The sequence below is a fragment of the Orbicella faveolata genome, unplaced genomic scaffold, assembly GCF_042242905.1.
Source record: "Orbicella faveolata isolate gen_17 unplaced genomic scaffold, um_ofav_v1 contig_25, whole genome shotgun sequence".
NCBI classification, from domain to species: Eukaryota; Metazoa; Cnidaria; class Anthozoa; order Scleractinia; family Merulinidae; genus Orbicella; species Orbicella faveolata.
Genome location: NW_028301553.1, coordinates 24,598,317 through 24,612,034, shown reverse-complemented (window position 1 = coordinate 24,612,034; position 13,718 = coordinate 24,598,317). Strand labels below are relative to the sequence as shown.

General features: G+C 39.4%; 2 pseudogenes across 1 annotated transcript; one reads left to right on the top strand and one right to left on the bottom strand.

The window, feature by feature from the left end:
- Positions 1–954: 954 nt before the first annotated feature.
- Positions 955–1,626, top strand: LOC149109591 (uncharacterized; annotated as a pseudogene).
- A 9,110-nt stretch (positions 1,627–10,736) lies between these two features.
- Positions 10,737–11,938, bottom strand: LOC110057991 (octanoyl-[acyl-carrier-protein]:protein N-octanoyltransferase LIPT2, mitochondrial-like; annotated as a pseudogene). The gene is made up of 2 exons (XR_016208784.1): positions 11,476–11,938; positions 10,737–11,055 (listed from the first exon to the last, which is right to left on the bottom strand). The product of XR_016208784.1 is annotated as an octanoyl-[acyl-carrier-protein]:protein N-octanoyltransferase LIPT2, mitochondrial-like (transcript).
- Positions 11,939–13,718: the final 1,780 nt, after the last annotated feature.

The window sequence follows — 13,718 nt, the reverse complement described above, 5'->3', positions numbered from 1 at the left end:
AGATTCAGCGGGGCAATCAAGGAACGGTTGAAAAGGCAACGTTTTACACCATTTGCTTACTTCACAGCACCCAAGTCCTACTACCCACAGGTTTTCATCACACCACATTACAAGGATTTGCGCAGGTTTCGCCCTCCAAAGGCACTTAAACTATCTGAAAAGCAGGCGAATTTGTTGAGGAACAGGAGAGCCATGTATGGTCAGACCGTCCCCCAGAAAACAGTAGGGACCTTTAGCAATGCAGATTTTTGCGACGGCGACGGCGACGGCGACGGTGACGGCGACCGGAAGTCAGATTTATTCCTGGTAGATTTCTTGCATTTTGGCAGGAGGCTGTCCTCTCTCTGCGCGGATGTGAGAACGACGAGTTTCCCCGTCTCCACAAAACGTGAGTACATTTTCTTTGCATTCATACATTCCGTATCTACCATTTTTTTCCTTTTAGTTTCCGAAGGCTTAAGCTGGGAAACATAAATTGGAATTTATCCTGGGTTTTCGACTTAATAATGTGTTCAAATATTCGTCTTAACTTTCAGTTCTAAAGCAGCGCTGTAAACGCGAACAAAGACAACAAACAGCTCGCATCAAAGTAAGTTCATTGAACGAGTTAACTCTACATAAAATTTAGTAAAATATGCCTAGATAAATGTTAGTTAACGGTGATAGCTAACCTACTAAGTGAGCAGTTTGTGTGGCTTCGAGTTACCATGTGAGTGCCGAAGAGTATTACGAGGAATTTTACACAATTTGAACTTCATTTCAAGTAGGTAAAGTGAGTAAAGAAAAGACTCGCTGAAGTCAAATGCAGCTTATAGAGGACTTTAATTTCATTTACTGAACTCTTGGCTCTGCAAGGACGGCCAGGAATTCGGCGGAATGCTCAAATTTTTTTTTTTTTTTTTTTTTTTTTTTTTTTTGTGTTAATTCGTGTTTTATACTTTATGTAGAGCGCCTATGGAGTGGACCGATGAACAATGAACATGACGTGCTGATGCTCTGGGAAATGGTTGTCAATGATGTATTTTTTTTTTTTTTTTTTTTTTTTCAAGAAGGGAAGCGTCAACCTAGGAGAGGTGTGGGATTCTATGCCTAAAAAGCTAAATCAGATAGATTCACCACAGTTTCGTATCAAAGACAATGCAAAAGAGGAGTTAAAGAGCGCTGGGTATTACTTCAACGGAAATTCAGGTCAAAGATCAGAGAGGAGGCGGCGGCTAGTGGTGCCGTCGTTAAAGATTTGACAGAGATGGATGCTCTAATCAAAGAGTTGATCGAGCGAGAGGATATCATCAAACCAGATGAAAACCTATCAGTTCAACAGAAGAATGACAAAGATAAAGCCGAAGACATAAGGAAGAAAGCCATGGAGAGTATGGGAGAAACAAAAAAGCGAAAACCATCGAGGGGAACGACTGATGATGATCAGCCAACAACCTCAGGCCGCAAGAGATGTGCAGAGCCGCCAGTGGATTTCTTGCGCGAAAATGCTAACGCTGAAGAGGAACTTTGCCAGCAAGAGTTGGAGATTAAACGAAAGGAACAGGAAAAACAGCAAGAAGCGATGCAACCATGATGTTAAAACAGCAACAGATGAATCAGGCTTTCAAATCAGTTGTCAAAAAATAGGCAGTCGAGGACTGCATGTGGCTACCTTAGATATAAATAATTGGCTGAACTTCTCGTTTTGATAGGAAATCAAAATGACTCGTGATATTTGAATCGGAACAGCCTTTCGCTCAAAAAAAAAATGCTTACGAGCCATCGACTTGCTGAGACCATTGAATCAAGGAATTTAAGAGTTGATAACGTCGCCAAAAAGCCATTCAAGGAAACTCGTAGTTCTCTCATTGCGTCGTTGTAGGTCTGCATCTGCGGAGTAAGACGACCTGGACGAAATGGAGTTTGGAGGCGTACCCTAAGAGAGTACGCTGGGTTTCCATAGATGCACATAGGTTGGCCAGTGGGAGAAATGGCAAATCTTTGAAGATTATTAAGAAGTCCCGAGTCAGCCAACATACCTTCATCGTGCTTCCGTCCCTCTGAAATATAAAAGTCCTCCATCAATTTTCTGATTACAAAACAAAAAATTATATATCGGCATTACTAAGCTACCCTCCCTAGACAGTAAGAGAACGAAATTAAGTCTGATTGCAACCATGAATCGACTAAGAAAATTTGTTTTCATTTCTACTTACCTACTGGCCCCCAATTTTTTTTCCAATTAATCCATTATGCTACGCCAATGATTGAAATTTAAGGGAATGAACCCTTTTATGTCCATCGTAAACAACTCTCTGAGCATGCCCTGGCCTGACGGTTCCATCGACGAATCCGAAGCAATTGTTGAGGGGAGCTCCTTTCCTTGAGATGCATTCAGCATAGCTCCGCTTTTGGGCAAGGGGATTTAAGACATTTCTATTCCACTATGCTATAGATGATCGTGGTTTTCGTAAATGTAGTCTAAGGTGTGATTTGTTATATCAGGGCTTAAAAACAGATACCGGTCTCCCAAATCGAAGAATCGTGTCACTATACCTACATGGATAGGACACTCTTTTAAAAAGAACACGCAGCCCTTCCATGCTGTCGAACGCAGTCCATTGTTGACAGTGGAAAGTGGGAGGCAATTGCAGTGCTTCAGGAAGACGAGGAAGGTCGGCTTTTTCAACATGGAACTCTGCTTTACATTCGGCTGAATCGATGCCATCAAGATTGAACGGGTAATATTGCTGGTAATTTGGACGGATAAGCATCATACAGAAGGACAAACGCTTTATGAGAAGCGACGTTGTTAACATAGCTAAGCAAGAGCAATTCCCGAACGTTCTTAAAGCAATTCATCTTCAAGCCTTTGAGTCCGTTTTTGCAAAGTGCAAGTGTCAAGTGAGGACGTTGCCGTCGCGAAAGCTAAAGATTTTTCTATTTCGGCGGGAAAACGCAGACTCCACCCCAGTCTTAGGCCCCATTCATATGATGTCGGAGATAATAACCCTCCCTCTGATGCAATTTTATCTGTGAAAACGTTTCCCTGTAGGCCGAGTCAAAGTTGACCCTCCAAGATTATTCATAAGCCTTTCTTTGAGTTTCCCTCGGTCACTCGATCACAGCGCGTTTTGCCGAGTTAATTTCCACTTCTTTGATACAAATTTCTGCCTGAAATCTACAGTCTAGGCATTATGTGACACTTCCCACGCCGAGAGTTGTCCTGGTAAGGCGAGCAAAAGTATTTAAGTGAAGAAAACTTTTCCTGCTTCCCAGGGTTACCCTACCTGCCGAGGCGAGACAACTCGCCCACCCGAGTTGTCTCGCCCTCCGAGACGGGTTCGCAATCCTCAAGAAAACAGTTGGTTCAATTTTCCAACAGATAAGTGAAAAGTTAGCTCGGCCAGGGTAACTCGGGGGAAGGGGTATCATGGGTACCCGAGACCATATAAATGGGGCCTTAATCGTTCGTAGACGTTGCCGTCATCTTGAAAAGTCATTACTAAAGGTTCCTAGTGCGAAACATGACAACAAAGGAAAATCCAGGAACTCTGTCTGTTAATCTGTATGTAGCTGAATCTCCGACTGTACAGTCTCTAGAATTCACCGTGCTGAGTGAAGCAGCAGTGGTCCCATTACCACATAGGGAAGCAACAGAGACTTTGAACAAATTAAGCCAGATTGTCGGTGTTAAAGCCTTTTCTAGTGATTCTCATCAATTGTTCGTCATAGCCTTTCTGCACGAGAGTGTGAGTGTCGGCATGAAGAGGGTGGAAGTACATTGATCTGTGAAGTGTTCGTTCAAGATCCTTTCAATCCAGCTGCTGTTCATAGAAGATGCAGATCAGAGAGATATGTCGATGTGTGCAGCACTGTTTATGCCCTACCAGCTATAACTACCTTGAAGATATGAAGTTTATATGAAATAATTCATATATGAACCCCGGGGTTCGAATCCCGTTGAAGCCCTGATTTTTTCAGGCCTCTTCTTTCCAATTGCTTAAATTGGAAAATTAACTGCGATGATCATTCTTCACTTTCATCTACAGCTGCAGTTCATATATGAATTATTTCATATAACCTTCACATCATTTCACTCCTCACGGGAAGATATGAACTCAATTAATTGACCTCGCTCCCAATGTGTGGCTTCATAGCTCAGTTGGTAGAGCATCGCACCGGTATCGCGGAGGTCACGGGTTCTAATCCCGTTGAAGCCCTGATTTTTTAAGGCTTCTTCTTTCCAATTGCTTAAATTGGAAAATTAACTGCGATGATCATTCTTCACTTTTACCTTAAAGATAATTTAGAGCATGAAGGCGATGTTGTTCTTCTCCCTGATGTGCTTCAACATACCAATAAAGTCGTCACTTTCACTGAGGCACCTGAGACAGTTGAGATGACAGAAACTGTAGCCGATGAAGTAGAGCATAAACGGATTCCCAGGAGAAGAAACAGGCGGTGCGATGTGATGTTTTAGAGATCTCCAAACAACAAGATTACGTCACAGGAATCCAGGAGGAGAGAAAAACCTTCACAAAAGCCATGTATGGCGCGAAGGAACAAGAATTTGAAGCCAGAGTCCCCGATGAAATGTTAGTTTCATTGCTTACTCTATACCTGTCTGAAGAGAATGTTCACGTTACTCTTAGCAACTTTTTAAGTTAATGGTTGACCATTAACTTAAAAAGTTAATGGTCTAAATTTGAAGTTCCCGTCCCCTTTCCCCTTAATTAATGCAAGAAGTCTATTAACAATTCATTTAAGCGCCGTCTAGTATTTCGACGGTTGCACTAACAAAAAGAGCTCAATTATTATTTCATGTTTTCTTTTGCAGGAATGCTATAACCAAAAATGGCAAAAACGAACAACAAAAAATAACTAAATGGAGCGGTAATATATTCTTTAGTCACTAATTAACTATTCTCTAAATTGTATAATTGAAAGGCCGCGTGCAAGAACGTCCCCTAGATTTTTTGGCCATTTTGAAAGTGTTCAAAAATAACTGAATTTTGGCATGTAGGCTTCGTTGTACCTGAGAAACATTGCTCTGAATTTTTTTGGCTGGGGCGCTCTTCATTCTCGAGAAATAACGTATGCAAAAAGCTCAGTTTTCCAAGCGGCATCTTTTGGAGATCTTTTGTTGAACAAAAAACAAAAGAAACCTTATTATCTTGTTAAACAGCAAACAGGCAGACTGTTTAATATAGTGTATTCCACTGAATCTTAGCTGTCTTAAAGTCAAAGGAAAATAGTATATAGAGCGGAAATCTGGGAACAGATTGTTTACATCGGTTATTGTGACGTAAACACAACACGTGAATCGATCGAGCGGCAAACGAAATACCATCGAACGAAAAGGAGATGTGCCGCATTAGAGCTCTGTCAATTAATATCTTAAGCATAGTGTTAAAGTACCTTGTGTGCCTGCCTGGTGGTTGAGAGGCAACATAAAGCCTCGATAAACCCGTAAGTCATCAGCACGTTTTAAAGAATCAAAATGTGTTCTGAAACTTCGAAGGTAGCTGATATACCGTAATCGTGTTATCGGCGTTCGAAGTCAGATCGAGCCAGGCAGCAAAGTCCAAGAGCAGTTCTTGCCCAAGAAAAATACCCTCTCGTGAGTTGTGGCCCATTTGCCAAGCGTTGCTAGTGTCAAAGTTTGGAAAGCGAGAACTGGTTTTTGACTTATAAAATTTGTCTTGTATCGACCGCCATGCTTTCCCGCGCACGAGGTGTAAAGACCCTTCCCGGCATGCATTGCGATCACGTTCTGCTCGCGTTTCTCGAACTGGTAACTAGATTGTTTCGGCTTTTTTCATTTAAAGGTAATAATGGCCAACAAGTAGCGATCGATTGTAACATAGATCTGTGATCCAGGTTGCGTTGATTTTATTTCATATCGGCATGATTTGTAGTGTTTTGAACTTCTGGGATCAGCGGACATGCAGATGTATGGAGACCCGTACGTTGCGCAGAAGGGTTAATTTGTTAATCTGTTAGGCGGTGCGTGACATAAAGCTACGATCGCGTTTGTCGAAAAATATGTATTTATCTCGTGATTTTTAGCCATTTAAGACGTTGCTGTATTTGGAAAAGTGCTTATTTGATGTTTATTTGTTCAGTGCAGATAATCATTGTCCCAGATAACCAAAGTAAGTTCCAGATGTTAACACTATTTTCCGGCCGCCATATTTTACCTATTTAAACCCGAAATCGACATTTTGAGCTTATACGTTGCGTGAAATTAACATTTTGCTGTTTTCTAAGTGAAATCAACATCCTTTCCGGCACGCGTTACGTGAAATCAACATTTTTACCTATTTAGACCTGAAATTAACAATTTTTAGCTTATAAGTTGCGTTAAATTAACATTTTGCTGTTTTCTAAGTGAAATCAACATCCTTGCCGTCACGCGTTAACGTGAAATCAACATTTTTACCTATTTAGACCTGAAATTAACAATTTTTAGCTTATAAGTTGCGTGAAATTAACATTTTGCTGTTTTCTAAGTGAAATCAACATCCTTACCGTCACGCGTTAACGTGAAATCAGCATTTTTACCTATTTAGACCTGAGATCAACAATTTTTAGCTTGTAAGTTGCGTGAAATTAACATTTTGCTGTTTTCTAAGTGAAATCAACATCCTTGCCGTCACGCGTTAACGTGAAATCAGCATTTTTACCTATTTAGACCTGAAATCAACATTTTTGAGCTTATACGCTGCGTGAAATTGACATTTTGCTGTTTTCTAAGTGAAATCAACATCCTTGCCGTCACGCGTTAACGTGAAATCAACATTTTTACCTATTTAGACCTGAAATTAACAATTTTTAGCTTATAAGTTGCGTGAAATTAACATTTTGCAGTTTTCTAAGTGAAATCAACATCCTTGCCGTCACGCGTTAACGTGAAATCAACATTTTTACCTATTTAGACCTGAAATTAACAATTTTTAGCTTATAAGTTGCGTGAAATTAACATTTTGCTGTTTTCTAAGTGAAATCAACATCCTTACCGTCACGCGTTAACGTGAAATCAGCATTTTTACCTATTTAGACCTGAGATCAACAATTTTTAGCTTGTAAGTTGCGTGAAATTAACATTTTGCTGTTTTCTAAGTGAAATCAACATCCTTGCCGTCACGCGTTAACGTGAAATCAGCATTTTTACCTATTTAGACCTGAAATCAACATTTTTGAGCTTATACGCTGCGTGAAATTGACATTTTGCTGTTTTCTAAGTGAAATCAACATCCTTGCCGTCACGCGTTAACGTGAAATCAGCATTTTTACCTATTTAGACCTGAAATTAACAATTTTTAGCTTATAAGTTGCGTGAAATTAACATTTTGCAGTTTTCTAAGTGAAATCAACATCCTTGCCGTCACGCGTTAACGTGAAATCAGCATTTTTACCTATTTAGACCTGAGATCAACAATTTTTAGCTTATAAGTTGCGTGAAATTAACATTTTACTGTTCTCTAAGTGAAATCAACATCCTTACCGTCACGCGTTAACGTGAAATCAGCATTTTTACCTATTTAGACCTGAAATCAACATTTTCGAGCTTATACGCTGCGTGAAATTAACATTTTGCTGTTTTCTAAGAGAAATCAACATCCTTGCCGTCACGCGTTAACGTGAAATCAACATTTTTCTCTATTTAGACCTGAAATCAACATTTTTGAGCTTATACGCTGCGTGAAATTAACATTTTGCTGTTTTCTAAGTGAAATCAACATCCTTGCCGTCACGCGTTAACGTGAAATCAGCATTTTTACCTATTTAGACCTGAGATCAACAATTTTTAGCTTGTAAGTTGCGTGAAATTAACATTTTGCTGTTTTCTAAGTGAAATCAACATCCTTGCCGTCACGCGTTAACGTGAAATCAGCATTTTTACCTATTTAGACCTGAAATCAACATTTTTGAGCTTATACGCTGCGTGAAATTGACATTTTGCTGTTTTCTAAGTGAAATCAACATCCTTGCCGTCACGCGTTAACGTGAAATCAGCATTTTTACCTATTTAGACCTGAAATTAACAATTTTTAGCTTATAAGTTGCGTGAAATTAACATTTTGCAGTTTTCTAAGTGAAATCAACATCCTTGCCGTCACGCGTTAACGTGAAATCAGCATTTTTACCTATTTAGACCTGAGATCAACAATTTTTAGCTTATAAGTTGCGTGAAATTAACATTTTACTGTTCTCTAAGTGAAATCAACATCCTTACCGTCACGCGTTAACGTGAAATCAGCATTTTTACCTATTTAGACCTGAAATCAACATTTTCGAGCTTATACGCTGCGTGAAATTAACATTTTGCTGTTTTCTAAGAGAAATCAACATCCTTGCCGTCACGCGTTAACGTGAAATCAACATTTTTCTCTATTTAGACCTGAAATCAACATTTTTGAGCTTATACGCTGCGTGAAATTAACATTTTGCTGTTTTCTAAGTGAAATCAACATCCTTGCCGTCACGCGTTAACGTGAAATCAGCATTTTTACCTATTTAGACCTGAAATCAACATTTTCGAGCTTTTACGTTGCGTAAAATTGACATTTTGCTGCTTTCTAAGAGAAATCAACATCCTTGCCGTCGCGCGTTAACATGAGTCGACATTTTAAGCACTTTTGACCTGAAATCAACAAATTCAAGTTTATATAAGCTGCGTGAAATTGAGATTTTGCTGGTTTCTAAGTAAAATCAAAGTCCTTGCGGTCGCGGCGGGCCGATCCTTTGTTATAATAAACCGAGGCGAGACTTTGACTTATAACAAAGGCTTGGCTTGGCTATTATAACAAAGGATCGGCTCTGTTTACCATAACAAAGGCCCGACCTCGTTTATTTGAAGGATTCGGCGGGAAAAGGGCGTCAGGTATTTTAATCAAAGGTGAACTTTGTTGAAAACGCTCCAAATTTCGCATGCAGTTTCGTTCAGGTATGTTAAGCAATGTCCCGTAGTTTTCGCGCTAAAGTTCGCTTCGTTCTCGAGATATTGCGTATGCAATAAACCACTCGCTTTTTCCAACCTGTGTGCCTTTTTTTGCATACGTTATTTCTCGAGAACGAAAAGCAACCCAGCGAAAAAAACTTCAGAGCAATGTTTCTCAGGTGAAACGAAGCCCACATGCCAAAATTCAGCTAGTTTTAAGCACTTTCAAAAATGGCCGAAAAATCTAGGGGACGTTCTTGCACGCGGCCTTTCAATTGAAGTATTGATTTCTGTTGAGAACGGCAGGTTCATTACTCAAAACTATTATTTGACGAAGACTCCTTTGTTGTTGTTAATATCTTTGTTCCAACTGATGCCAATCAGCAACTAGAATTCTTTTCTACACTAAACCAGTTTTTACAAGACTTTGCTTAGGAGAGTTTGATAATCGGAGGTTACTTCAATTGCACACTTTCCGATAAAGCCAAAATACAGTCGATCCTATTCACAGCAGCCACCTTGGGAAGAGAGGAAAATGGCCGTTGTAGAGAGTAGGCTGTAGTGGGGACTTAGGGGTGCAATGCAGTAACGACAATAAAACCCAGTGTGTAAGAACCTACAGTTTTTGAAGTCTGGCAAAATAGGTTCTTGTATTTTGGGGTAGTTACTGGTAGTTTAGGCTAAGTAGGCTCTTAATTAGGTTCTTAATTTCTAAAGTGATGTAGCTCTTGATTTCCAGAAAAATAAATCAACTTGATTTTGGTCCCTAAGGATACAGTATTTATTCACGACTGTGGTATATACTTTCTTGAACTATAAATTTGTAATCCCAAAGTCACACTCCTTGAATTGGTTAAAATGTTTATCAAAATTTAACTGTAAATAAACTTTATTGGGAATGAAGTAAAAAAGAAAGAAGGTTCTTATATGTAACCCACATAGTGGCAGGTTTTTATATGTAACCCATATATAAGAACCTGTTTGATCTTGCTTGGCTGAATGGGTTCTTATATTTTTTGGGTGTGAAAATGACACGCTACTGCCAACAGTTTCTAAAACCACTAGGTTCATACATGCAGGTTTTTACTGCATGACACCTGCTTTTTTGGGGTGCAACATTTAAACACTTTTTTCTTAAATTCTATTAAAGTATATAAATAAGTAGCACAAGCAAGTAAGCATTTGCCCAAAACAAGAATGCTTGATCACAGGTTACCACAAACCATCCCACCACAATAACAGGGTGACCCACTGGGATGGAATAAACAAAGCCACTGATCTATAATTTAACACTGATTAACAGATTAAAGCATATAAATAAGATTAAGGCATATCAATAAGTAACACAAGCAAGCAAACATTTGCCCAAAACAAGGATGCCTGATCACAGGTTACCACAAACCATCCCACCACGATAACGGCATGACCCATTGGGACCGAATAAACAAAGCCACTGATCTATAATCTAACACTGATTCACAGAAATTAAAGGGACACTCCAGCTTCAGTAGTTACACCACAACATTTGCCATATGCAATTACACAGAAGAAACAATCTAAATGGTATCTTCATCATGCAGGTATCAGGGTACATAGCTATGCATATCCTGTAACTGTTCAACTGCACTCAAAGCATGACAAATATCCGGAATTATCAGTTGCTCAAAGAATTCAGATTAAGGTCCCAGTGTAAGATGAAATGGAAAATTTGTGCTAATTTCACCAGTTATTAGTAATTCATTGTAAGGAGATTTCTCCCAATATATATCACTGTAATCACTTATCTTTGCAATACATTCAATACATCATGTCCTTTAAAACATTTATTAAAACTATATAACTACAGTTAATTTCTTTATTCTGTAAGGTCAATAATTATTACACGCTATCATTAATTCTGTCATCCTTGCTATCTTCTAACACAACAGTACAATCAAACACATTTTGAAAGGACTCTATAAAGGCTGGAATTGTACCTTGCGGTTCAATGTTTTGGTTAGTTTCCTTTGAAAGTGATGTAACACCTTTGCCTTCTACCCCACAAGGTGTGAAGTGCTCAAACCAACTCAGATCAATATTACAGTTCAGTGCAATACCATGTGTTGTAATCCATCGGCTTGTATGAACACCTGTAAATACCAAAAAAAAAAAAAAATCATTAAATCTTAACAACTAAACAATATTTTCCTTTTCCTCATCTTTCCTCATTGTAAAATATTTCCTTTTCCCCAAGGATTTTCAATTAATTTTGTTTGACAGTCACAGAGCATCTGTCCACCCATGAGAAAAATGAGAGAAAAAAAAAAAAAAAACGAGAAAAATAAAACTGTTCAACCATCCTTGCAAAAAATGTTGCAAATAACCCATCCATCCATAAAAGTAGCACCACTCCCGTTTGCTACAGGCACCTACCCCCCCTCTCCGAGTTAGAACATCATTACGTCAAGTGGAGAGGGGAGGAGGGGGGAAGAGGGAAAGAGAGGGTAGGGGCCATAGCAACATGGAATGTGGAGGCTTGTTCAGTCGTCATATTTATTTTATTTACTCACCTATTGCTGCAATTTTGTTGTCTTTTACCCAGACTCCGGTGTCACACGTAGTCGCTGCCTGCACGTCGAACCTTTTACAAGTCTCAATAAGCGTATTTTCCAGTGAAGCTACATACCACCTTAAACTTTTCTTAAAACAGTCAAGGTTCAAAATGGGATAGCAAACTAATTGTCCAGGGCCGTGGAATGTCAACAGACCTCCTCTGTTGGTAAAATGAAACTCGGCTCCTAAATCTTCCAACCTTTTCCTTTCTTTTGAGTCAATGTTTTTGTTTCGTATTCCAATGGTAAAAACAGGAGAATGCTCGTAGAAGAGTAGAATATTTTCAACGCTGCTTGTTCCTTTGGATTTTAATTCTTCCAGGTGTTGCCTAGCTAGTGTAGTTTGTACTTTTAGAGCTGGTAAATAGGTGATTTTTTTCCAACTTTCGCCCATAGACGACCCTCTTGATGGCCGCCATATTGGAATGCTTGGTAGCCACGCTGATGTATGCTCCTTACCAGGTCCTGACTGCTTCTTGTGCCTGATTGTCATGGCTGACAAAGCATTAACGTCGAATTTTCGACTTCGATGGTGCAATGATAGGTATAGGTATGCCCCGCTCCAATCGCTGTTTATGACTTAAATCTCAGGTCATCTCTTTGAGGTTTGAACAAATGAAGACACCGAAAATGTAATGATTTTTAACCGAACGAGAGGCGCGGTGGCCTCATGGTTATTTCGCTCGACTCCGGAGCGAGCGGTTCGGGTTCGAGCCCTGGCCGGGAACATTGCGTTGTGTTCTTGAGCAAGATACTTTACTCTCACGGTGCCTCTCTCTACCCAGGTGTATAAATGAGTACCGGCGAATTTAATGCTGGGGGGTAACTGCGGGTAACCCTGCGATGGACTAGCATCCTACCCAGGGGGGAGTAGAAATACTCCTAGACGCTTCATGCTACTGAAACCGGGTTAAGCTCCGGCCTGATGAGCCACTTGGCTCGTACGCAGACTTTACTTATACTCGACAAGTCGGTCGGATCCGTCCCTGAAACAAGTTTCAGAAGCAAGTCGTTTCGACTGAAATACCCAGTTTGGCAAGGTTTCCATATAACCACCACATTTATTATGCATGTAGTTTTTTGTTTAACTAAACGATAGCCGAAACAATAGAGCCCCTTTGAGACTTACTCGCTTAACCACAGAGAACCCGAACTAATGACATGACCACTGGTTCAAGCTGACGGCGGCCATGTTAAAAGGATTTGAATAAAGCATCGTGGTTATACAGTGAAATCCCGATATTTTTTAGTCTCCAAGGGAAAAAAAAATGTTTTGAAATGTTGGTTAGTTAGAGAAATTGGGGGTAAAATTACAGTTTTCGACTGAGCGGAGAGAATTCGAGTTATCGGAAAGTTCCAAAGAGGTTCAGGAAATATGGATTCCACTGTAGCTGAAATCGACATCGAAAGAAAATGACAAGAAACGTTCATTACAGTTTGTATTCCTCATCATATTTTGTTCTGGTGGTCATGGAGGACATTGCAGCCGTAAATTATACTCTTCCAAGGAAGAAACGAAGCAAAACATACAACAATAATAGTTTCATAAGCTAACAAATCGTGACCTAGAATGTGCTGCTCATGGTTGATTGTAAGTTAATTTCACCTGATAAGGGTTTGGCCTTGATCAGTAATTTCTTAGACATCGATTTTGTAATAAAAACTGATGATAAAAAGTCACAATGTTTCGATCTCTCCGAGGTCATTTTCAAGTGCGAGTGAAAAATACAAAATTTGCATAAATATGTATCTAACAGGGAAAAATAGTTAAAAATGCCATGAGCGGCAAAATTCAATGAAATATGTAAGATAAGTGGTAATAATAGTTTCAGAGTTAAAAAGGGACCCCAAGCAATGAGACAATAAAACAACAATTCAATACTAATAAAAAAATTTTAAAAATAATACGACTTTTTTAATTTTCACAAACATGTTTCGACGGTACATCCGTCATCGTCAGTGTGACGGTTATGAAAGTTTACAGTGATTTAAAACGTGCCTGTTACAAATCATACGTTACATTGCGTTGGAAAACAATACGCTAGATAAATTTCGAAGTTAACGGAATTAAAAGATGCGCGTGCGCGTACAACTATAGGGAAAGCGTCAAATTGATGTGTTTGACCTGCTGATTAAGGTCAGGCTTTCCCACTTGATGTACATAGACTCCTTAAGCTTAACTTGGTACTTGGTAGGTGCAG